The sequence below is a fragment of the Anomaloglossus baeobatrachus genome, chromosome 3, assembly GCF_048569485.1.
Source record: "Anomaloglossus baeobatrachus isolate aAnoBae1 chromosome 3, aAnoBae1.hap1, whole genome shotgun sequence".
Taxonomy (NCBI): domain Eukaryota; kingdom Metazoa; phylum Chordata; class Amphibia; order Anura; family Aromobatidae; genus Anomaloglossus; species Anomaloglossus baeobatrachus.
The window spans coordinates 700978897-701002268 of NC_134355.1; the positions used below are offsets into that span (position 1 = coordinate 700978897).

At 48.9% G+C, this 23372-nt stretch overlaps 1 pseudogene; it reads right to left on the bottom strand.

Annotated features, from left to right (window-relative positions):
• LOC142297113 (uncharacterized) overlaps window positions 1-23372 on the bottom strand; it is a 136769-nt pseudogene that overhangs the window by 106555 nt on the left and 6842 nt on the right.

The window sequence follows — 23372 nt, forward strand, 5'->3', positions numbered from 1 at the left end:
AGTGTACACTGTATAATCTCCCAGCAGTCACCTCTCATCCCCCAGAATCCTCCAGTGTACACTGTATAATCTCCCAGCAGTCTCCTCTCCTCATCCCCCAGAATCCTCCAGTGTACACTGTATCATCTCCCAGCAGTCTCCTCTCCTCATCCCCAGAATCCTCCAGTGCACACTGTATAATCTCCCAGCAGTCTCCTCTCATCCCCCAGAATCCTCCAGTGTACACTGTATAATCTCCCAGCAGTCTCCTCTCCTCATCCCCCAGAATCCTCTGGTGTACACTGTATCATCTCCCAGCAGTCTCCTCTCCTCATCCCCAGAATCCTCCAGTGTGCACTGTATAATCTCCCAGCAGTCACCTCTCATCCCCCAGAATCCTCCAGTGTACACTGTATAATCTCCCAGCAGTCTCCTCTCATCCCCCAGAATCCTCCAGTGTACACTGTATCATCTCCCAGCAGTCTCCTCTCCTCATCCCCAGAATCCTCCAGTGTACACTGTATAATCTCCCAGCAGTCTCCTCTCATCCCCCAGAATCCTCCAGTGTACACTGTATCATCTCCCAGCAGTCTCCTCTCATCCCCCAGAATCCTCCGGTGTACACTGTATAATCTCCCAGCAGTCTCCTCTCATCCCCCAGAATCCTCCAGTGTACACTGTATAATCTCCCAGCAGTCTCCTCTCCTCATCCCCCAGAATCCTCCGGTGTACACTGTATAATCTCCCTGCAGTCTCCTCTCATCCCCCAGAATCCTCCAGTGTACACTGTATAATCTCCCAGCAGTCTCCTCTCACCCCCCAGAATCCTCCAGTGTACACTGTATAATCTCCCAGCAGTCACCTCTCCTCATCCCCCAGAATCCTCCGGTGTACACTGTATAATCTCCCTGCAGTCTCCTCTCCTCATCCCCCAGAATCCTCCGGTGTACACTGTATAATCTCCCTGCAGTCTCCTCTCATCCCCCAGAATCCTCCAGTGTACACTGTATAATCTCCCAGCAGTCTCCTCTCACCCCCCAGAATCCTCCAGTGTACACTGTATAATCTCCCAGCAGTCTCCTCTCATCCCCCAGAATCCTCCAGTGTACACTGTATAATCTCCCAGCAGTCTCCTCTCCTCATCCCCCAGAATCCTCCAGTGTACACTGTACAATCTCACAGCAGTCTCCTCTCATCCCCCAGAATCCTCCAGTGTACACTGTATAATCTCCCAGCAGTCTCCTCTCCTCATCCCCCAGAATCCTCCAGTGTACACTGTATAATCTCCCAGCAGTCACCTCTCATCCCCCAGAATCCTCCAGTGTACACTGTATAATCTCCCAGCAGTCTCCTCTCCTCATCACCCAGAATCCTCCGGTGTACACTGTATAATCTCCCAGCAGTCTCCTCTCATCCCCCAGAATCCTCCAGTGTACACTGTACAATCTCACAGCAGTCTCCTCTCCTCATCCCCCAGAATCCTCCAGTGTACACTGTATAATCTCCCAGCAGTCACCTCTCATCCCCCAGAATCCTCCAGTGTACACTGTATAATCTCCCAGCAGTCTCCTCTCCTCATCCCCCAGAATCCTCCAGTGTACACTGTATCATCTCCCAGCAGTCTCCTCTCCTCATCCCCAGAATCCTCCAGTGCACACTGTATAATCTCCCAGCAGTCTCCTCTCATCCCCCAGAATCCTCCAGTGTACACTGTATAATCTCCCAGCAGTCTCCTCTCCTCATCCCCCAGAATCCTCTGGTGTACACTGTATCATCTCCCAGCAGTCTCCTCTCCTCATCCCCAGAATCCTCCAGTGTGCACTGTATAATCTCCCAGCAGTCACCTCTCATCCCCCAGAATCCTCCAGTGTACACTGTATAATCTCCCAGCAGTCTCCTCTCATCCCCCAGAATCCTCCAGTGTACACTGTATCATCTCCCAGCAGTCTCCTCTCCTCATCCCCAGAATCCTCCAGTGTACACTGTATAATCTCCCAGCAGTCTCCTCTCATCCCCCAGAATCCTCCAGTGTACACTGTATCATCTCCCAGCAGTCTCCTCTCATCCCCCAGAATCCTCCGGTGTACACTGTATAATCTCCCAGCAGTCTCCTCTCATCCCCCAGAATCCTCCAGTGTACACTGTATAATCTCCCAGCAGTCTCCTCTCCTCATCCCCCAGAATCCTCCGGTGTACACTGTATAATCTCCCTGCAGTCTCCTCTCATCCCCCAGAATCCTCCAGTGTACACTGTATAATCTCCCAGCAGTCTCCTCTCACCCCCCAGAATCCTCCAGTGTACACTGTATAATCTCCCAGCAGTCACCTCTCCTCATCCCCCAGAATCCTCCGGTGTACACTGTATAATCTCCCTGCAGTCTCCTCTCCTCATCCCCCAGAATCCTCCGGTGTACACTGTATAATCTCCCTGCAGTCTCCTCTCATCCCCCAGAATCCTCCAGTGTACACTGTATAATCTCCCAGCAGTCTCCTCTCACCCCCCAGAATCCTCCAGTGTACACTGTATAATCTCCCAGCAGTCTCCTCTCACCCCCCAGAATCCTCCAGTGTACACTGTATAATCTCCCAGCAGTCTCCTCTCCTCATCCCCAGAATCCTCCAGTGTGCACTATATAATCCCCCAGCAGTCTCCTCTCATCCCCCAGAATCCTCCAGTGTACACTGTATCATCTCCCAGCAGTCTCCTCTCCTCATCCCCAGAATCCTCCAGTGTACACTGTATCATCTCCCAGCAGTCTCCTCTCCTCATCCCCAGAATCCTCCAGTGTACACTGTATAATCTCCCAGCAGTCACCTCTCCGGTCAGCAGCTCGGTGATCTTACTGATCAGTTCCAGGATCTTCTCCCTCCTCTCAGGTATCAGGGAGGTCGGGGACGGTTTTGTGATTTGGTTCGGGTTCTCCGGCGTCGTCCTCACTACGGTGTAATCCTGTGGAGGAGACGCTGATGATTAGACACAATATACTGGTTGATCTTTCTCCAGTTTTGCACATGCGGACTGTCTCCTCCTCTCATTATCCAGTATTCTTAGTGTCGTCTTTTATGAGTTGATAATTTAGGTGAATAGGACTGCAGGATTTTTGAGAGCTAAAACTTTTTCATTTTTTTCTGGCAAGAAACCGTATAATGAGCGTTTGTGCTGTATGTTTTACCAGCATCTGTTATGCCTCATCAGGCTGTGGCCAATGTCCCTCAAACACTCAGAGCCGAGCAGCCACCGTCCTCCTGAGGGACCTTAGTCATTGCCTGAACCCACAAATCACTCTTGGTTATGAAGTGATGGGCTGACTTGCCGATACCTGGGCTCAGCGGGTCCAACCGGGTTTTAAATAAATAAATAAAAAATAAAATATCCCGGATATCTGTCCAGACACCAGTCCCCATATAAAAGTCTACAGGGACCCAAATCAGTAGTTAAAATAATGTGGTAGAAGAACTAAGGGATTAGAGCAAGCGTTTTATACTTACCAATCATCGCGCTGCTCTAACGCTACTTCCAGCCGCGCATTAACCTCATTTATATGCGCTGCTTCCCCTGCCCATCGGCAGTCCTCAGGTCTCTGAATGAAAGCAGTCAGACAGGCTATCACAGAGGGTGGGGGCGCGTCTGAATGCAACCAGAGATACTGTCTGTGTGTCTATAATGCTGTAAAAATGAATGAAAAATAAATTGGTGTACGGTGCCCCCATATTAGGATATCCAGCATAGAAGCCCATGGCTACAGGCAGCAGCCCCCGGCCGTGCGTTTATCTTTGCTGAGTATCAAAATAAGAGGAACCACATGCGGCTTTATTTTAGTTACTTAAATACATAATTTTTTCAAACTCTGCATGCAGTCCTCCCTCCAATTTTGATACCCAGCTATGATAAAGCCCCCCATTACTAATCTGTAGGTAAAAAGAAATAAACCCTGGAAAAAATCCTTTATTTGAAACAAAAATCAAAAAAACACATCTTTTTTCACCCCTTTATTAACTCCCAATACACCCAGGTCCGACATAATCCACACGAGGTCCCACGATGATTCCAGCTCTGCCACATACTGAAGACACAGCACGTGGAGATAGAACATGACAGGCCACAGTGAGCATCAGGCAGAGACTCAGCTGCAATGATGAGCAGTGACATCACTCAGGTTATTTTTTTTTGGCATGAGACGTAGATTTGGTGCTGAAATTTCTACACCATATTCCTGCACCCAATCTACATCTCCTGGCAAAAAACAATTATATGCATCAAAACACAATGTGGTTTTAATACGATAATGATAACATTTTTAGTTAGGAGGTGTACATTGGGTGCAGGAATATAGTGTAAATATTTCAGCATTAACCCCTTCACCCCTGGCCACTAAAACACCCTAATGACCGGGCCATTTTTTGCAATTTTGACCAGTGTCACTTTGACAGGTTACAACTCTGGAACGCTTCAACGGATTCCGGCTATTCTGACATGGTTTCTTCGTCACATATTGTACTTCATGATAGTGATAAATTTAGGCCTATATTTTTTGCGTTTATTTGTGAAAATGTAGCAAATTTTAAACTTTGAAATTTTATGCCTATAAATCTGAGAGATAGGTCACAAAAAATAGTTACTAAATAACATTTCCCCCGTGTCACTTTACACCAGCGCAATTTTCGAAACAATTTTTTTTTCTTTAGGAAGTTAGAAGGGTTCAAAGTTCATCAGCAATTTCTCATTTTTCCAACAAAATTTACAAAACCATTTTTTTTTTAGGGACCACATCACATTTGAAGTGACTTTGAGAGGCCTAAGGGACAGAAAATACCCCAAAGGGACCCCATTCTAAAAACTGCACCCCTCACACTGCTCAAAATCAAATCTAAGAAGTTTATTAACCCTTTAGGTGCTTCACAGGAACCAAAGCCATGTGGAAGGAAAAAAATAAAAATTTCACTTTATTTAGCCACACAATTTATTGTGCATTTTCTCCTGAGTACGCAGATACCTCATATGTGGTAAAAATCAAGTGCTTGGGCGCACAGCAGGACTTGGAAGGCAAGGAGCGCCATTCGAATTTTTGAACGCAAAATTAGCAGGACTCATTAGCGGACGCCATGTCGGGTTTGGAGACCCCTCGAGGTGCCTAAACAATGGAGCTCCCCCACAAGTGACCCCATTTTGGAAACTAGACCCCTCATGGAATTTATCTAGATGTTTGTTGAGCACTTTGAACCCCCGGGGGCTTCACAGAAGTTTATGATGTTGAGCCGCAAAAAGAAAAAAAAAAAAAAAAGAAGTTACCACAAAACTGTTGCTTCAACCAGGTAGTTTTGTTTTCACAAGGGTATCAAGAAAAAATGCACCATAACATTTATTGTGCAATGTCTCCCTAGTATGCAGATACCTCATATGTGGTGGAAAGTAATTGTTTGGGCGCACAGCAGGGCTCTGAAGGGAAGGAGCGCCATTTGAATGCAAAATTGGTTGAAATCATTAGTGGACGTTATGTTGCATTTGGAGACCCCCTGAGGTGCCTAAACAATGGAGCTCCCCCACAAGTGACCCCATTTTGGAAAACTAGACCCCTCAAGGAATTTATCTAGATGTGATGTTTGATGAGCCCCTTGAGCCCCCAGGGGCTCCACAGAAGTTGATAATGTTGAGCCATAAATAAAAAAAAAAAAATTCACAAAAGTGTTACTTGAACAGGTAGCATTTTTTTCACAAAGGTATCAGGAAAAAATGCACCATAAAACGTATTGTGCAATTTCTCCTGAGTACACAGATACCTCATATGTGGTGGAAAGTAATTGTTTGGGCACATGGCGGGGCTCAGAAGGGAAGGAGCGCCGTTTGACAGCAAAATTGGTTGGAATCATTAGCGGACGCTATGTCACGTTTGGAGACCCCCTATGGTGCCTTAAGAGTGGAGCTCCCCCACAAGTGACCCTATTTTGGAACTAGACTTCTCAAGGAATTTATCTAGATGTTTGGTGAGCCCCTTGTACCCCAGGGGCTCCACAGAAGTTAATAACGTTGAGCCGTGAAAATTATTATTTTTTTTTTAGCACAAAATTTTTGATGCACATTAAAATTTATTGTGCAATTTCTCCTGAATACGCAGATACCTCATATGTGGTGGAAAGTAAATATTTGGGCGCACGGCAGGGCTTGGAAGAGAAGGAGCGCCATTTGACTTTTCAAACACACAGACGCCGTGCAGTGATGTGATAATTACACAGATAATTACCTTTCACAAATGGTACAGGACCCCACAAGAGGGGGAGCACTACTAGACCTTGTACTAACCAATAGGCCAGACCGCATATCAAATATACAAGTTGGGGGTTACTTGGGGAATAGTGATCACAAAATAATAAGTTTTCATGTATTCTTTAGTAAGATGTCTAGTAGAGGGGCTACAAGGACACTAAACTTCAGGAAAGCAAATTTTAAACGGTTGAGAGATGTTCTTAGTGCAATAAACTGGGATGATGTACTAAGTAATAAAAGTACACAAAGCAAATGGGAGACTTTTATGAGCATCCTGAATAGGGCTTGTGCAGAAAATATACCCTATGGGAACAAACATGCTAGAAATAGGAGGAAACCCCTATGGCTAAATAGAGCTGTAAGGGAAGCAATAAAAGAAAAACAGAAAGCCTTAAAAGAATTAAAGAGGGTAGGTAGTGATGAGGCATTATATAATTATAGAAAATTAAATAAAATATGTAAAAAGCAAATTAAGTTAGCTAAGTTTGAGACAGAGAGACTCATTGCGAGAGAAAGTAAAAATAATCCTAAAATATTCTTTAACTACATAAACAGTAAAAAACTGAAAAGCGATAGTGTTGACCCCCTTAAAAATAGTCTTGGTGAAATGGTGGAAGGGGATGAGGGTAAAGCCAACCTGCTGAATGACTTTTTTTCTACGGTTTTTATACAAGAAAATGCCATGGCAGATGACATGACCAGTGATACCATAAATTCACCCTTGAATATTACCTGCTTAACCCAGCAGGAAGTACGCCGCCGCCTCGAAATCACTAAGGTTGACAAATCTCCGGGCCCGGATGGCATACACCCCAGAGTACTACAGGAATTGAGTTCTGTGATAGATAGACCATTATTTTTAATCTTCTCAGATTCCATAATAACAGGGTCGGTACCGCAGGACTGGCGCATAGCAAATGTGGTGCCAATATTCAAAAAGGGGACAAAAACTGAGCCGGGAAATTATAGGCCGGTAAGTTTAACCTCTACGGTTGGTAAAATCCTTGAGGGATTCTTGAGAGATGCTATACTGGAGTATCTCAAGAAAAATAACCTTATGACAGAGTATCAACATGGGTTTATGAGGGATCGATCCTGTCAAACTAATTTGATCAGTTTCTATGAAGAGGTAAGTTCAAGTCTGGACCAGGGAAATGCAGTGGATGTTGTGTATATGGACTTTTCAAAAGCTTTTGATACGGTGCCACACAAAAGGTTGGTACATAAAATGAGAATAATGGGGATAGGGGAAAATATGTGTAACTGGGTTAAAAACTGGCTCAGTGATAGGAAACAAAGGGTGGTTATTAATGGTACGTACTCGGACTGGGTCTCAGTTCATAGTGGGGTACCACAGGGGTCAGTATTGGGCCCGCTTCTTTTCAACATATTTATAAATGACCTTGTTGGGGGCATGCGGAGTAGAATTTCAATATTTGCAGATGATACTAAACTCTGCAGGGTAATCAATACAGAGGAGGATAATTTTATATTACAGGGAGATTTATGTAAATTGGAGGATTGGGCTGAGAAGTGGCAATTGAAGTTTAATGTAGATAAATGTAAGGTCATGCACTTGGGTAGAGGAAATAACATTTATGATTATGTACTTAATTGTAGAACACTGGGTAAAACAGACACAGAAAAAGACTTGGGTGTATGGGTGGATGGTAAACTTCACTTTAGTGGACAGTGTCAGGCAGCTGCTGCCAGGGCTAATAAAATAATGGGATGTATTAAAAGAGGTATAAGTGTTCATGAAAAAAATGTACTTCTACCTCTGTACAAGTCACTAGTGCGACCGCACTTAGAATACTGTGTACAATTCTGGTCACCGATATATAAGAAGGACATAGCTGAACTGGAGAGGGTGCAGAGAAGAGCGACCAAGATTATTAGAGGAATGGGTGGGCTGCAATACCAAGACAGGAAAAACGAAGGCTTAGGGGGGGATCTAATCACAATGTATAAATATATGAGGGGACAGTACAGAGACCTTTCCAAAGATCTTTTTACACCTAGGCCTGCGACTGGAACACGGGGGCATCCGCTACGTCTTGAGGAAAGAAGGTTTAATCATAATCACAGACGAGGATTCTTTACTGTACGAGCAGTGAGACTATGGAACTCTCTGCCGCATGATGTTGTAATGAGTGATTCACTACTAACATTTAAGCAGAGCCTGGATGCGTTTCTTGAAAAATGTAATATTACCAGTTATGTATATTAGATTTTATGACAGGGTATTGATCCAGGGAACTAGTCTGATTGCCGGATGTGGAGTCAGGAAGGAAATTTTTTCCCCATTGGAACTTGTTTGCCACATTGGGGTTTTTTTTTGCCTTCCTCTGGATCAACATGTTAGGCTACGGGTTGAACTAGATGGACTTAGAGTCTCCCTTCAACCTTAAAAACTATGATACTATGATACTGTGATCACTGATCGGCTGCTGCAGGATGCACGGACGGATGAGATACAAAAAGCAACAGGGATACGGAAAAAAAAAAAAATCACGACGAAAATTGAGCAGGGATGCCGATCCGTTATGTGCATCCCTGATCACCGCTCGGCCGCTGCAGGACGCACACATGGATGGAGGTGCAAATAAAAACTACGCAAGATACAGACAAAAAAAAAAAAAAAAAAAAGTCCCACCGAAAATTGACCACGGATGCAGATACGTTATCTGTATCACTGATCAGCGCGGGACGCACAGACGGAGGTGTAAAAACGGACAGGGGATACGGGAACAGTAAAGTTATACTCACAGGACCCAGAGGATTAGCAGGAGGATCACTGACCAGAGGAACTGCAGGAGGAATAGAAGGCAGCGAGATGGACAGCTTCTTACAGGAGCAGCAGGCAGGAAGTTTGACAGCTTATGTGTGAGGACCCAGAAAGGACCCAGCGATGGAGGCAGATGTGATCGGACCAGTGAATACCTCGGACAACCCGGTGAAGGCAAGGTAGGAGATGTCGGAAAGAGAGCAGATGGAGAGGGGGGAGGAGAGACCAGAGAAGCAGAGGCAGAAACATGGGAGCAGAATAGACATCGTGGGGGTGGGTAGATCGGGGCGGGTGGAGGGGGGGGGGCACATCGGCACGGGCGGAGGCCATCACAGGAGCACACATGGGCCATCAGGGGGAGCACGCAATACTCATGGGGAGCAGGAGTGGTGATTGGACGGTGGCATCAGCAGCGTTGGCGTGGTACTACAAGTACAAGCCGGTTCACGCCGCAGACAGACATACTGGGGGAGGGATCCCCAGAACAAAACAAGACTGGGGAGGGCAGTCACCTCCAGATCAGACCGCCCCACTGTACGCGGATTGGACTGATTGCGCGTCATAGCGTGATCGCTCCAATCAGTGCTGCAGGGGCTGGGGGCGCCATGTTTGATCTCCAGCTATGATCTGCTGCAGCACCTCATAGCAGGATCTCACAGGATCGCACTGGTTCAGGCACTGTTTTAGCCGAAACCAGTGCGATCGATGTGGTTGGCGGTTCAGATTTGAAAGAAACAGCAGGGGACATCATTTGAAAGCCGTTGCTATGGCCACGGCAATCAAATTAATTTTAGGCAGTAAAGTTACATCCCTGGTCGTTAAGTCACATAAAGATGGGACGTAACTTTACTGCCCGAGGTCGTGAAGTGGTTAAATCTGCACCTCTTGGCCAAAAAATACACACAAACAGTTGTGACGCACTTTCAGTACGGTTTTCTGCTAGGAGGTGCATATTTAGTATTGAAATGTCCTCCCAGGTTGTGCTGAAAATGGCAATGTCATCCAAGTAAGCACAGGCAAAGCCCTGATATGGGTCTAACAGTCGCTCCACCAGTCTCTGGAAGGTGGCGCAGGCATTTTTCATTCAGATGGACATTCCTAAAAACTCAAAAAGTCCAAATGGAGTAATGAAGGCCGAACGCTCCCGAGCGACCTCCATTAGGGGTCTTTGTCAGTACCCCTTGCTCATGTTTAACGTGGTTACAAATTGGGCACTTACTAACCGATCAAATAAGTCATCAAACCTAGGTGTGGGGTAAGCGTCGCTCCTGGTGCCACCATTTAATCTTCAGCAATCGATGTAGAACTGCTTTGTAACACCCTTCTTGGGGGCCAGAACAACAGGAGAGAACCAGGAGTTGTGAGACGGCTGAAATACCCCAGTTTTTTCATCTCCTCCAGTTCGTTGTTTTCCATGTTTGAACAGCCTCTGGAAGTCGGTAGGCGGTAAGCTGGATGGGGCGTTGTCTGGCGGTTGTCACAAGGTGGCTGGCGAGAGTGGTCCGCCCCAGCTTTGGAGGAAAAAGCGGAAGCCCATGGTCTTAGTACGGAGAAAATAGCATCCTTTGTATATCTTATAAATGTGAGCCCAGGGGCACTTGTTGCAGGGATCCTCCTGCTTGGGCGACCTGAAGATCGGGGAGATACTCGTCCTCGTAGTTATCACTAGGGGGGTGGCAGACGGCCAGAGCAGGCAGAGATTGATCATGATATTCTTACAGCATATTGATGTGGACGGTCGTCTGTTGAGCTCTAGTCTCCAGATGTAGATCGTGTCATTAGTTTTCCCGACAACCTAATAAGGGCCTTCCCATGTTTCTTGAAGCTTGTTGGCAGTGGAAGCGATAATCATGAGCACGTGTTATCCTTCTATAAATTCCTGGGTCCTGGCTTTACGGTCATACCAGGTCTTTTGTCTGGACTGGGCCATTTACTTGTGGTCTTCAGCCAAGGTAGCTCGATAGAGGAGACGGTCTTGGAAGTCTAGAACATAGGGAACAACAGGCGGGGCCGTGGAGTCAGTAAGCCAAACGTCCGACTCCGACTCTGACTCCCTCATACATGATTGAGGTTTGTGATCAATATACTGGAGAAAAATGGTGACATCCGGCTTTTATCATTATGATGATGCAATAATCAAGCTGTTTAGATATATTTTATGTTCTATTCATTGGATACAAGCTTAGAACACAAAATCACTAATAAACTGTAATTATACAATACACTATATTGGGAAAAAAAACATACAAAATATCATTTGTGCAGTCTATGAATTTGTTCTGAGGAATAAGATGGCCTCCATCAGATCCTCCTTCATAGATGACCTCAAACCTGACCTCATTATTGTAAGGCCAGAGATTGCTTATAGACACTCATTGGAGTTCGAGGAGGTTGCTCCCTGGTGGAGTCCTAGTGTCGTCGTGATTGCATGGCCTGTGACGGGTCCCACAAATTGGCACTGTAACTCTCCATGTCATTTTCTAGGGGGATATCGGTACAGTCCTCCCATAACTCTAAATCCAGCACAGTTTTTCCCCAAAACCATAATCCAAACACACAGAAGCTTGCTGTAATATATCTATCTATATCTATATACACACACACACACAAGTTCCAGGGCCCTGGTAAATTGCGTCAGGTTGAACCACATGGGGGTCAGTGATAGTCAGGGAATGCCCCATGCATCTAAATTCCGGCAATTTGTATCCATCGATTAAGAAGTCCTGCAGGCGGTATTGCTGGTGTTCTGGGTAGTTTGGGGACAAAATCCGGAGGCTGTATATTATAAAAAAAAAGGTATCTATAGTGTAGTGGTCGATGGTCCACTCCGGTGGAGGTGGTGGTCTTCCTCAGGCAGGATGGACTGCACAAGATGCACTGTACGAGGTGGGGGAACATGGGGGTCCCTTCGAGTTCTTGCGGGACAACTGGATTGCAGGTGCCCAGGTTGCCTGCACCCATAACATCTCTTCTCTGTGATTCCCCCAGGGCATGGTTGGAACTGTTGGGGTCCAGGATTGGGAGCCGTGGTTGTCATCGGCCTGTGGCTGTGGCTGGTTGGAGGGGCAGATATAACTGGAGAGGGTCGGGGCGGAGGAGCAGGCTGTGTCTGGGAGGAGGGGCAGATATACCTGGAGAGGGCCGGGGCGGAGGAGCAGGCTGTGGCTGGGTGGAGGGGCAGATATACCTGGAGAGGGCAGGGGCGGAGGAGCAGGCTGTGTCTGGGAGGAGGGGCAGATATAACCGGAGAGGGCCGGGGAGCAGGAGCAGGCTGTGGCTGGGAGGAGGGGCAGATATAACTGGAGAGGGCCGGGGGGCAGGAGCAGGCTGTGGCTGGTTGGAGGGGCAGATATAACTGGAGAGGGCCGGGGGGCAGGAGCAGGCTGTGGCTGGTTGGGGGGGCAGATATAACTGGAGAGGGCCGGGGAGCAGGAGCAGACTATGGCTTATTATCCAGAAGCCCCCTCCATTGTGGTCGGATAGTAAGGGCCTCATCAGCCAGGGATGCAGCTCCATCCAAGGTGCACGGCGTGCGCTCTCTGACCCATTCCCGTATTTCTGAGGGACAGAAATTGTTCTATAAGAAATACCTGTATAACATCTCCACAGTGAAGGCGTCTTCCGCTTCCAGCCATCTCCGACATGCCTGGGACATCTTATTGGCATACATCCTAAACGATCCCCCCGTGGTGCATGGGAGGTCTCGGAACTGTGCCCTATGTGAGTCTGGGGTGATGGTAATCCAGGATAGTCCGCTTTACAATGTCATAATCCCGGTTCTGCTGTGAGTCAATGGTGTGATAAGCCTCTGCCAGGCTTCCGTTCAGGAGTTCCACTAACAAATGCACCCAGCCAGAGTGGGGAACCTCCATCACCGCACACCGCTGCTCAAAGTCCTTGAAGAACCCTTCCACATCTCCGGAAGCCTCATCAAATGGCTTGAAGTCCGCCCGGGTGATCTGCACAGGCTCCTGGATCGCTGGGTTTACTCTCACATTACTCCCTCTGCCGGACTCCATTGCTTCTTGTCTCCTCTGTGCTCGGCGAGCAGCCTCTTCCTTATACTCCTGAGATACACCGGGGCCCAGAACCACCATCTCGTCTTCATACCACATCAACCACTGGCTTTTTGGCTCAGGGATCCCCGTCCCAGTGTTTGTCCGTCAGACATCTGGGAGGTGGTGGACTGGCTCTCACCCACCAGTAGATCAATTAAGGCCTCTTTACTCAGTCCCTGGTAGCTCAGGCCCAGATCTGTGGCTCTATCCTGTAGACTGCATGCGGTCCAGTCTCTGTACTCACTCTGTGGATGGATCTCCATTAGGCTGCGCTCTGTTGATCCTACCGCTGCCACCAGTTGTGACGGCGTCCTTCTCCCATATCACACAATCAACAGCGAGAGATGGCGGTACAATCCAAAAGGTCCATAAAACAATCATAAGCAAAGAATACCTGCGCTAGCACAAGGCTATAAGATGCTGCATTACACAAGGCAAATAGGTGGATATGAGCACGCTCGACTGACTCCATAAGCAGTGTATAGAATGAATCAAGTGAAAATGAAGAGTTCTGGGGGGAATCACCATTAATGAGGTGCAAGCTGCACGTTACTGCAGAAACTATATTATGGCTTTGGGAATAACCCTTTAAGTGATACAATGGATATCAAAACCAGGCCGTTTACCTCTCCACTCAGCAGACCGATGATCTCCAAGGCCAGGTCTATTATTCTTCTGGTGACCTCCTTCTTGTCTTGGTTCATTCTTGGTGGGACATTCAGAAGAAGCGGATTGGTTGAGGATATGAGAAAACGGAATGACTTGGAGAGATCCGGTCCTGCAGGAGTCTTTATGATGGAGGGAGAGGCTGAAAATCAGAGGGGACATCATTAGTGACACAATGTATTGAGGCACAAGTTGTCAGAACCGTCACCACTAACCTTTACAAATCTGGTGGGAAATCCTCATGCACCAATCAGAATGTAAAACGAGGACATTTCCCCAGTAAATAAAGAAAGAAAGTATGAAAAAGTGATACAGCGAGTTGTATGCGCCCATGACAGCGGGAAAGAACAATACAGCTCAGAAACGAGGCCTGTGAGGAGCCGAAACATGGAGAATGAAAGGCTGCAAGAAGCATGCAACAGAAACATACAGAGCAAATCGTCATAAGAAAACCGAAAACAACCGCTCATCCGTCCGCCACCGACGACTCATGAGGCACGGCAACATTACCAAAAAATAACGTTATGGCCTTCAAAATGAATTAATAAGAAATAGAATGAGTGACAGAGGTGGAGGTCCACCCAGCCCAACCATTCCAGAGCAGGAGCGATGGGGCGGGACAGACGGGACATGAGGACTCTCCTGATACCAGGAGAAACAAGGATTAGGCTATTGCAGGTAAACATGCCCGATCCTTTTCTTACATTAATTGCCACATGATCCTGATGGCTTACATGCACAGCGTCAATGTGTGAAAAGGACCGGAGGAATCGCCATCCGAGGCAGAAGTGTTCATCCTGCGGGACAATATGGCTGTGAATGCCACGCAAAATAAAAGCCCATGACAATATGAAGAAGGACTCAAACAGGCCCTCACTGACCATCTACCCGACCAGACTACTGTCTGTCACACACTGACCCGGGCGGCCTTTATATACACAGACCATGAGGAGACGGCGTACGAGACGTCACAGAGACACACACTGACCCGGGCGGCCCTTATATACACAGACCATGAGGAGACGGCGTACGAGACGTCACAGAGACACACACTGACCCGGGCGGCCCTTATATACACAGACCATGAGGAGACGGCGTACGAGACGTCACAGATACACACACTGACCCGGGCGGCCTTTATATACACAGACCATGAGGAGACGGCGTATGAGACGTCACAGATACACACACTGACCCGGGCGGCCCTTATATACACAGACCATGAGGAGACGACGTACGAGACGTCACAGATACACACACTGACCCGGGCGGCCTTTATATACACAGACCATGAGGAGACGGCGTATGAGACGTCACAGATACACACACTGACTCGGGCGGCCCTTATATACACAGACCATGAGGAGACGACGTACGAGACGTCACAGATACACACACTGACCCGGGCGACCTTTATATACACAGACCATGAGGAGACGACGTACGAGACGTCACAGCGACATACACTGACCCGGGCGGCCTTTATATACACAGACCATGAGGAGACGGCGTACGAGACGTCACAGCGACACACACTGACCCGGGCGGCCCTTATATACACAGACCATGAGGAGACGACGTATGAGACGTCACAGATACACACACTGCCCCGGGCGGCCTTTATATACACAGACCATGAGGAGACGGCGTACGAGACGTCACAGCGACACACACTGACCCGGGCGGCCCTTATATACACAGACCATGAGGAGACGACGTATGAGACGTCACAGATACACACACTGACCCGGGCGGCCCTTATATACACAGACCATGAGGAGACGACGTATGAGACGTCACAGATACACACACTGACCCGGGCGGCCCTTATATACACAGGCCATGAGGAGACGACGTATGAGACGTCACAGATACACACACTGACCCGGGCGGCCCTTATATACACAGACCATGAGGAGACGGCGTACGAGACGTCACAGATACACACACTGCCCCGGGTGGCCTTTATATACACAGACCATGAGGAGACGACGTACGAGACGTCACAGAGACACACACTGACCCGGGCGGCCCTTATATCCACAGACCATGAGGAGACGGCGTACGAGACGTCACAGCAACATACACTGACCCGGGCGGCCCTTATATACACAGACCATGAGGAGACGGCGTACGAGACGTCACAGCAACATACACTGACCCGGGCGGCCCTTATATACACAGACCATGAGGAGACGACGTACGAGACGTCACAGCAACATACACTGACCCGGGCGGCCCTTATATACACAGACCATGAGGAGACGGCGTACGAGACGTCACAGATACACACACTGACCCGGGCGGCCCTTATATACACAGACCATGAGGAGACGGCGTACAAGACGTCACAGCAACATACACTGACCCGGGCGGCCCTTATATACACAGACCATGAGGAGACGGCGTACGAGACGTCACAGATACACACACTGACCCGGGCGGCCCTTATATACACAGACCATGAGGAGACGGCGTACGAGACGTCACAGATACACACACTGACCCGGGCGGCCCTTATATACACAGACCATGAGGAGACGGCGTACGAGACGTCACAGATACACACACTGCCCCGGGCGGCCCTTATATACACAGACCATGAGGAGACGGCGTACGAGACGTCACAGATACACACACTGACCCGGGCGGCCCTTATATACACAGACCATGAGGAGACGGCGTACGAGACGTCACAGCGACATACACTGACCCGGGCGGCCCTTATATTCACAGACCATGAGGAGACGGCGTACGAGACGTCACAGCGACATACACTGACCCGGGCGGCCCTTATATACACAGACCATGAGGAGACGACGTATGAGACGTCACAGATACACACACTGACCCGGCCGGCCTTTATATACACAGACCATGAGGAGACGGCGTACGAGACGTCACAGATACACACACTGACCCGGGCGGCCCTTATATACACAGACCATGAGGAGACGGCGTACGAGACGTCACAGCGACACACACTGACCCGGGCGGCCTTTATATACACAGACCATGAGGAGACGACGTACGAGACGTCACAGCGACATACACTGACCCGGGCGGCCTTTATATACACAGACCATGAGGAGACGGCGTACGAGACGTCACAGCGACACACACTGACCCGGGCGGCCTTTATATACACAGACCATGAGGAGACGACGTACGAGACGTCACAGAGACACACACTGACCCGGGCGGCCCTTATATACACAGACCATGAGGAGACGGCGTACGAGACGTCACAGCGACACACACTGACCCGGGCGGCCCTTATATACACAGACCATGAGGAGACAGCGTACGAGACGTCACAGCGACATACACTGACCCGGGCGGCCTTTATATACACAGACCATGAGGAGACGACGTACGAGACGTCACAGCGACATACACTGACCCGGGCGGCCTTTATATACACAGACCATGAGGAGACGGCGTACGAGACGTCACAGCGACACACACTGACCCGGGCGGCCTTTATATACACAGACCATGAGGAGACGACGTACGAGACGTCACAGAGACACACACTGACCCGGGCGGCCCTTATATACACAGACCATGAGGAGACGGCGTACGAGACGTCACAGAGACACACACTGCCCCGGGCGGCCCTTATATACACAGACCATGAGGAGACGGCGTACGAGACGTCACAGCGACACACACTGACCCGGGCGGCCCTTATATACACAGACCATGAGGAGACGACGTATGAGACGTCACAGATACACACACTGACCCGGGCGGCCCTTATATACACAGACCATGAGGAGACGGCGTACGAGACGTCACAGCGACATACACTGACCCGGGCGGCCCTTATATATACACAGACCATGAGGAGACGGCGTACGAGACGTCACAGAGACATACACTGACCCGGGCGGCCCTTATATACACAGACCATGAGGAGACGACGTACAGTTAGGTCCAGAAATATTTGGACAGTGACACAAGTTTTGTTATTTTAGCTGTTTACAAAAACATGTTCAGAAATACAATTATATATATAATATGGGCTGAAAGTGCACACTCCCAGCTGCAATATGAGAGTTTTCACATCCAAATCGGAGAAAGGGTTTAGGAATCATAGCTCTGTAATGCATAGCCTCCTCTTTTTAAAGGGACCAAAAGTAATTGGACAAGGGACTCTAAGGGCTGCAATTAACTCTGAAGGCATCTCCCTCGTTAACCTGTAATCAATGAAGTAGTTAAAAGGTCTGGGGTTGCTTACAGGTGTGTGGTTTTGCATTTGGAAGCTGTTGCTGTGACCAGACAACATGCGGTCTAAGGAACTCTCAATTGAGGTGAAGCAGAACATCCTGAGGCTGAAAAAAAAGAAAAAATCCATTAGAGAGATAGCAGACATGCTTGGAGTAGCAAAATCAACAGTCGGGTACATTCTGAGAAAAAAGGAATTGACTGGTGAGTTTGAGAACTCAAAAAGGCCTGGGCGTCCACGGATGACAGCAATGGTGGATGATCACCGCATACTTTCTTTGGTGAAGAAGAACCCGTTCACAACATCAACTGAAGTCCAGAACACTCTCAGTGAAGTAGGTGTATCTGTCTCTAAGTCAACAGTAAAGAGAAGACTCCATGAAAGTAAATACAAAGGGTTCACATCTAGATGCAAACCATTCATCAATTCCAAAAATAGACAGGCCAGAGTTAAATTTGCTGAAAAACACCTCATGAAGCCAGCTCAGTTCTGGAAAAGTATTCTATGGACAGATGAGACCAAGATCAACCTGTACCAGAATGATGGGAAGAAAAAAGTTTGGAGAAGAAAGGGAACGGCACATGATCCAAGGCACACCACATCCTCTGTAAAACATGGTGGAGGCAACGTGATGGCATGGGCATGAATGGCTTTCAATGGCACTGGGTCACTTGTGTTTATTGATGACATAACAGCAGACAAGAGTAGCCGGATGAATTCTGAAGTGTACCGGGATATACTTTCAGCCCAGATTCAGCTAAATGCCGCAAAGTTGATCGGACGGCGCTTCATAGTACAGATGGACAATGACCCCAAGCATACAGCCAAAGCTACCCAGGAGTTCATGAGTGCAAAAAAGTGGAACCTTCTGCAATGGCCAAGTCAATCACCAGATCTTAACCCAATTGAGCATGCATTTCACTTGCTCAAATCCAGACTTAAGACGGAAAGACCCACAAACAAGCAAGACCTGAAGGCTGCGGCTGTAAAGGCCTGGCAAAGTATTAAGAAGGAGGAAACCCAGCATTTGGTGATGTCCATGGGTTCCAGACTTAAGGCAGTGATTGCCTCCAAAGGATTCGCAACAAAATATTGAAAATAAAAATATTTTGTTTGGGTTTGGTTTATTTGTCCAATTACTTTTGACCTCCTAAAATGTGGAGTGTTTGTAAAGAAATGTGACAATTCCTACAATTTCTATCAGATATTTTTGTTCAAACCTTCAAATTAAACGTTACAATCTGCACTTGAATTCTGTTGTAGAGGTTTCATTTCAAATCCAATGTGGTGGCATGCAGACCCCAACTCACAAAAATTGTGTCACTGTCCAAAGATTTCTGGACCTAACTGTATGAGACGTCACAGAGACAAACACTGACCCGGGCGGCCCTTATATACACAGACCATGAGGAGACGACGTACGAGACGTCAAAGATACACACACTGACCAGGGCGGCCTTTATATACACAGACCATGAGGAGATGACGTACGAGACGTCACAGCGACACACACTGCCCCGGGCGGCCCTTATATACACAGACCATGAGGAGACGGCGTACGAGACGTCACAGCGACACACACTGACCCGGGCGGCCCTTATATACACAGACCATGAGGAGACGGCATACGAGACGTCACAGAGACATACACTGACCCGGGCGGCCCTTATATACACAGACCATGAGGAGACTACGTACGAGACATCACAGATACACACACTGCCCCGGGCGGCCCTTATATACACAGACCATGAGGAGACGGCGTACGAGACGTCACAGCGACATACACTGCCCCGGGCGGCCCTTATATACACAGACCATGAGGAGACGACGTACGAGACGTCACAGATACACACACTGACCCGGGCGGCCCTTATATACACAGACCATGAGGAGACGATATACGAGACGTCACAGATACACACACTGACCCGGGCGGCCCTTATATACACAGGCCATGAGGAGACTATGTACGAGACATCACAGCGACATACACTGACCCGGGCGGCCTTTATATACACAGACCATGAGGAGACGACGTACGAGACGTCACAGCGACATACACTGACCCGGGCGACCCTTATATACACAGACCATGAGGAGACAGCGTACGAGACGTCACAGATACACACACTGACCCGGGCGGCCCTTATATACACAGACCATGAGGAGACGACATACGAGACGTCACAGCGACATACACTGACCCGGGCGACCCTTATATACGTAGACCATGAGGAGACAGCGTACGAGACGTCACAGCGACATACACTGACTCGGGCGGCCCTTATATACACAGACCATGAGGAGACAGCGTACGAGACGTCACAGCGACATACACTGACCCGGGCGGCCTTTATATATACAGACCATGAGGAGACAGCGTACGAGACGTCACAGATACACACACTGACCCGGGCGGCCCTTATATACACAGACCATGAGGAGACGACGTACGAGACGTCACAGCGACATACACTGACCCGGGCGGCCCTTATATACACAGACCATGAGGAGACGACGTACGAGACGTCACAGCGACACACTGACCCGGGCGGCCCTTATATACACAGACCATGAGGAGACGACGTACGAGACATCACAGATACACACACTGACCCGGGCGGCCCTTATATACACAGACCATGAGGAGACAGCGTACGAGAAGTCACAGCGACACACACTGACCCGGGCGGCCCTTATATACACAGACCATGAGGATACGGCATACGAGACATCACAGATACACACACTGCCCCGGGCGGCCCTTATATACACAGACCATGAGGAGACAGCGTACGAGACGTCACAGCGACACACACTGACCCGGGCGGCCCTTATATACACAGACCATGAGGAGACGGCGTACGAGACGTCACAGATACACACACTGCCCCGGGCGGCCTTTATATACACACACCATGAGGAGACAACGTACGAGACGTCACAGATACACACACTGACCCGGGCGGCCCTTATATACACAGACCATGAGGAGACGACGTACGAGGACGTCACAGCGACATACACTGACCCGGGCGGCCCTTATATACACAGACCATGAGGAGACAGCGTACGAGACGTCACAGATACACACACTGACCCGGGCGGCCCTTATATACACAGACCATGAGGAGACGACGTACGAGACGTCACAGATACACACACTGACCCGGGCGGCCCTTATATACACAGACCATGAGGAGACAGCGTACGAGACGTCACAGCGACATACACTGACCCGGGCGGCCCTTATATACACAGACCATGAGGAGACAACGTACGAGACGTCACAGATACACACACTGACCCGGGCGGCCCTTATATACACAGACCATGAGGAGACGACGTACGAGACGTCACAGATACACACACTGACCCGGGCGGCCCTTATATACACAGACCATGAGGAGACAGCGTACGAGACGTCACAGCGACATACACTGACCCGGGCGGCCCTTATATACACAGACCATGAGGAGACGGCGTACGAGACGTCACAGCGACATACACTGACCCGGGCGGCCCTTATATACACAGACCATGAGGAGACGGCGTACGAGACGTCACAGCGACATACACTGACCCGGGCGGCCCTTATATACACAGACCATGAGGAGACGGCGTACGAGACGTCACAGCGACATACACTGACCCGGGCGGCCCTTATATACACAGACCATGAGGAGACGACGTACGAGACGTCACAGATACACACACTGACCCGGGCCGGCCTTTATATACACAGACCATGAGGAGACGACGTACGAGACGTCACAGATACACACACTGACCCGGGCGGCCCTTATATACACAGACCATGAGGAGACGACGTACGAGACGTCACAGATACACACACTGACCCGGGCGGCCCTTATATACACAGACCATGAGGAGACGACGTACGAGACGTCACAGCGACATACACTGACTCGGGCGGCCCTTATATATACACAGACCATGAGGAGACGGCGTACGAGACGTCACAGCGACATACACTGACCCGGGCGGCCTTTATATACCCACACCATGAGGAGACGACGTACGAGACGTCACAGCGACATACACTGACCCGGGCGGCCTTTATATACCCACACCATGAGGAGACGACGTACGAGACGTCACAGCGACATACACTGACTCGGGCGGCCCTTATATATACACAGACCATGAGGAGACGACGTACGAGACGTCACAGCGACATACACTGACCCGGGCGGCCCTTATATACACAGACCATGAGGATACGGCATACGAGACATCACAGATACACACACTGCCCCGGGCGGCCCTTATATACACAGACCATGAGGAGACAGCGTACGAGACGTCACAAGCGACACACACTGACCCGGGCGGCCCTTATATACACAGACCATGAGGAGACGACGTACGAGACGTCACAGATACACACACTGACCCGGGCGGCCTTTATATATACACTGTGAAAGAAAAAGACCTCGCATCACCTCTCATAGGTGCTCAGGAGAAAAATGAACAATAACTGAAGGGTAACTCCGGCACACTAATGATTTCCCATAAGAACCAGAAGAGGACACAGTAATTTGATGTCAAAATCCTTTTCTTTTATTTTGTTGGTGCCAAACGTGAAATAAAGGGTGCTGTACAATTGTCCGCCAGGTGACGACGTTTCGGCTAACAAGCCTTCATCAGGTCGGACAAACTTGACCTACACAGGATTTGGAGCCAGGTGAGTATATAGGATGCCTGTAATCATACAGAGCCCACCGTGTAGAAACATATATGGAGGGGCAGTTCCTATAAGGATGTGTGGGTCATAGCAGAAAGGTCTCAGTAGTCATATGTGTCTCTTTCTGGAGTCGTCGGACGCTTAGAAAATGTCGCAATTATGGAACTATCAGAGGGGAAGGCAGCTCCTGCAATATTGTGTCAGGGTCGAGGGCTCAAGATCGTTGTAATCCACGGTGTACTCGGGAATCAGGATAATATGTCCAATTTATTACCCAGCAATGACTTTTAGTGGCATAGCCTGGAGGAAGGTCCGTTGGGCATGTCAAGGAGACAATTGGCATGAGCCTGTGGTGCCGCAGAGGTAAATCGCGCGGCACCACCGGTCACCTGGCGGACAATTGTACAGCACCCTTTTTTTCACGTTTGGCACAAACAAAATAAAAGAAAAAGATTATGACATCAAATTACTGTGTCCTCTTCTGGTTCTTATGGGAAATCATTAGTGTGCTGGAGTTACCCTTCACTTTTATATACACAGACCATAAGGAGACGACGTATGAAACGTCACAGCGACACACTGACCCGGGCGGCCCTTATATACTGACACCTCCTCCCCTCCATAGCTCTGTACTGACACCTCTCCCCCTCCATAGCTCTGTACTGACACCTCTCCCC